At 38.8% G+C, this 4,364-nt stretch overlaps 1 non-coding gene across 1 annotated transcript; it reads left to right on the top strand.

Annotated features, from left to right (window-relative positions):
• Nucleotides 1-1,267: 1,267 nt before the first annotated feature.
• On the top strand, nucleotides 1,268-1,339 carry TRNAE-UUC. The gene has a single exon. It is a non-coding gene; the product is annotated as a tRNA-Glu (tRNA).
• Nucleotides 1,340-4,364: the final 3,025 nt, after the last annotated feature.

Below are 4,364 nucleotides of genomic sequence, written 5' to 3' on the forward strand. Positions count from 1 at the left end.
ACCAAGAGAAACTGTAAAACATACAGAATTAAAGACGGTTGAATTTTTACCCTATTTTCTTTGAAAAAGAGAGGGAAAAAAAAAGCTCTTTATGGGAGAGAACATGTTTAAGGCTTACGTAATGCCTTTTCAGTTTGTTGAGAGTGTGAAAATGACGCGGTTAGTTTCTGTCTGGGAGGAATAGAGAGATCCAGATAATGAAAACATTAAGGGTAGAGTACCCATTTGGTCCTTTATGTATTAATTAAAAACCCTTTGATGAGAATTTTTGATGTAAACTAACTTGCTTGGTTCACAATTTAGACAGGTGTGGAAGGAAGCAGAGTAGTTTTAGATGCTCAGACTAGTACTTGCGTATGCAGATGACATGTTAATGATTTTATCAACTGATGCGTCTGTAAAAAAAATCCCTTGAATATCGAAGCATATGTTTAAAGCAGCTGGTTCTAAAATAAGTTTAAGACCAGCTATTTGCTTGATAGGGCTGACAAATATGAACAGGTGATCATCTTGGAAGAGGTTGTTGTTTAAAAATGAACCAACCAATTGGGAGTTTAGAAGGGTTTTTACAGAGTCAAAACAATGAAAAAAATCACACGAAAAATCAATGTAGCAGATAAGTTACTGTCTCTAGCAGACTTGGAAGTTATTTTGTTGTACTGAATGTGTCATTAATCAAAAAATTTTTTCATTGCCTTGAGCCATATGGAAGTGATTTGCTATGTTTTTCTTGCTGTCCATTTGCAAAGTTATGTTTGAGGGAGCTGGCAAAGTGCCTTTAAAAAAACACTATCTTTACAAAGGTACCTTAATGAGCTGATTGAAGACAAGATTCTTTGCATGGCAACCATGAGGGATGTGGTAGTCTTAACTTGTAAGAAGAGTCTATGAGAAAGAACTTAAATAAAAAAAATTCTTCCTCAAATGTTTCTGCTATTCCGAGACGTAGGAATCATATACACTAAGTACTCTGACTACTTAGAATTATCTAAGTAGAAGAACCTTTCCAGTCAGTACAGTTTGGAAGCATTATTTTATAATTTTTGAAAACTTTCTCTTGCCTGGAGAATCCCATGAACAGGGGAGCCTGGCAGGCTACAGTCCACAGGGTTATTAAGTCAGACATGACTTAGCAACTACACAGAATATGATTAAGAGACTTACTAATGTAGAACTATTAAAAGGCTGCTGAATCTGCTTCTGAAGGAAAATGATGTAAGGGAAAGAGCCAGGAAATGAGAGTCAAGATAGCTAGTTTTCTGGGAATTCCCTGATGGTCCATTGGTTAGGACTTGGCACTTTCATTGCTGGGGCCCAAGTTCAAGTCCTGGTCAGGGAACTAAGATCCTGCAAGCCAGGTGGCATGGCCAAAGAAAGAAGATAACTGGTTTTCAGCACCAAGCCTGTTGTGACTCGCTCTTTGTCAACTTTTTTTTCTTCATATGCAAAAAGGGGGGAGAAAAAAAGGTAATAATAGCTAATGTTTATAAAATTCTCACTGTCTATCAGGCACTTTTTAAAAAGTTTACATATACTTACTTCATCTCCCCAAAACAAGTTGAAGTAAATACGATCATCGTCCCCATTTCACAGTAAACTGACTGGTGATTGTAAAACATATCAGATTGCTGTTGTTCAGTTGCTCAGTCATGTCCAATTCTTTGTGACCCCATTTACTGCAGCACAGCAGACTTCCCTGTCCTTTACCATCTCCTGAAGCTTGCTCAAACTCATGTCCATTGAATCTGTGATACCATCCAACCACCTCATCCTCTGTGAACCACCTCTCCTCCTGCCTTCTATCTTTCCCAACATCAAGTTCTTATCCAGTGAGTCAGCTCTTCGCATCAGGCGGCCAAAGTATTGAAGCTTCAGCTTCAACATCAGTCCTTCGAGTGAATATTCAGGGTTAATTTGCTTTAGGATTGACTGGTTTGATCTCCTTGCAGTCCAAGGGACTTTCAAGAGTCTTCTCCAACAACACAGTGGGAGAATTATGAGAATTCTTCAGTCAGCCTTCTTTATGGTCTAACTCACATCCATACATGACTACTGGGAAAACCATACTGCCCATAAGAATTGATTATTACAGACTTCCCTGGTGGTCCAGTGGCTAAGACTTAAGCTCTCAATGCAAGGGGCCTGGGTTTGATCCCTGATCAGGGAACTAGATCCCACATGCCATAACTAAGAGTTCTCATGCTGCAGCTGAATATCCCTTGTGCCATGACTAAGACTGCTGCTGCTGCTACTGCTGCTGGGTCACTTCAGTCATGTCCAACTCTGTGCAACCCCATAGACAGCTGCCCACCAGGCTCCCCCATCCCTGGGATTTTCCAGGCAAGAGTACTGGAGTGGGCTGCCATTGCCTTCTCCTGACTAAGACTGGGTGCAGCCAAATAAATAAGAATGAATTATTAAAATGTAAGGTTGTGGGATTTTGTTTTGTTTTGTATCTTTGGCTGCGCTAAGAGGCTTGTAGGATCTTAGTTCTTCTGACCAGGAATCATACCCCCGGTCCTTGGCAGTGAAGGCCTGGAGTCCTAATCATTGAACTGCCAGGAAATGGTGAAGAATCTGCCTGCAATGCAGGAGACCTATGCTCAGTTCCTGGGTCAGGAAGAGCCCCTGGAGAAAGAAATGTTTACCCACTCCAGTATTCTTGCCTGGAGAATTTCATGGTCAGAGGAGCCTGGTGGGCTATAGTCCATGAGGTCACAAAGAGTCGGACACTGCTAAGTGACTAACACTTTTACTTTCACTTAATATTAAATCTAAACTACAGAGCAGTTTGGATATACTCCACACTAAGAATAGAGGCTTCCCTGGTGGCTAAGATGGTGAAGAATCTGCCTGCAGTGGTAGACCTGGGTTTGATCCCTGAGTTGGGGAGATCCCCTGGAGGAGGAGATGGCAACCCACTCCAGTATTCTTGCCTGGAGAATTCTATGGACAAAGGAGCCTGGTGGGCTACAGTCCATGCAGAGTCAGACACAACTAAGCGACTAAGCACATAAGCACCAGAATAAAGGAGCTAGATTAAAAGTTTCCTTGTAGGCCCATTCATGCAAAAAAAAAAAAAAAAACCTAGAAAACTAGAAATAGATGAATATGTTCCTAATTTGACAAAAAGAATCTATAGAAATATGCAATAAACATTACACTTGATGGTGAAATACTAAAAGTATTCACCACTGAAATCAAAAAAAAAACATGGATGCTCATCATCACTATTTTTAATAACACTGAACTACAGTACCAATGTAATAAGTAAGAAAAAAAGTTATAAGAATGACAAAGGAAGAAATAAAACTGTCATTATTCACTGATGATGTGATTACATATGGAAAAAATATGAGAGAATCTGCTCTGGAGGTAGCAAGATCACTATATTCACTAAATCAATATAAAATATCAGTGTTATTTATATATAATGAAAACAATTAAATATAAATCACTTAGAAATTACAAGTGTTCGTAAGGATGTGGAGAAAAGGAAACACTTGTGCACTGTTAGTGGAATGTAAACTGGTGCAGCCAGCGTGGAAAACAGTATGGAGATTCCTCAAAAAAGTACAACTAGAGCTAGTAGATGATGCAGCAATTCTACTTCTGAGTATTTATTCAAGAAAAATGAAAACACTAACTCAAAAAGATATATGCATCCCCCCATGTCTATCACAGCATTATTTACAATAGCCAAGACATAGAAACAATCTAAATGTCCATCGATGGATGAATAAGTAAAGAAAATGGGACTTTCTGGTGGTCCAATGGTTAAGACTCCAAACTTCCACTGCAAGAGGGTGGGATCCCTGGTCAGGGAACTAAGATCCCACATGCCGTGTAGCACACCAAGAAAAGGAAAGAGAATGATCTACATACGTACAAGAGAACAATATTTGGCCATAAGAAAGAAAGAAATCTTGCCATTGTGACAATATGGATGGACCTCGAGGGCATTATCCTAAGTGAAATAAGTCACACAGAAAAAGATAAATACCATGTGATCACACTTCTGTGTGGCATTAAAAAAAAAAAAGAGCTCATGGATAGAGAAAAGGTGTGGTGTTTGCCTGAGGTGTGGTGGGGGGATGGTGAAAAAAATAAGTGAAGGGGATCAAAATGTACAAAATTCCAATTATAAAATGAATAAATCATAAGGATGTACAACGTGGTGATTATAGTTGATAATACTGCATTGCATAGTTAAAAATTTTCATCAAAAGAAAAAATTGTAAATATTAATATGCATGGTGATACATATTAACTGTACTCAGTGTGGTGATCATTTTGCAATGTACACAAATATCGAATCATCCCATTAACTGGAAATTAACATATTTCATCTGGGTCATGAAAAT

The sequence above is a fragment of the Bison bison genome, unplaced genomic scaffold (genome assembly GCF_000754665.1).
Source record: "Bison bison bison isolate TAMUID 2011002044 unplaced genomic scaffold, Bison_UMD1.0 scf7180017864241, whole genome shotgun sequence".
Classification (NCBI taxonomy): Eukaryota; Metazoa; Chordata; class Mammalia; order Artiodactyla; family Bovidae; genus Bison; species Bison bison.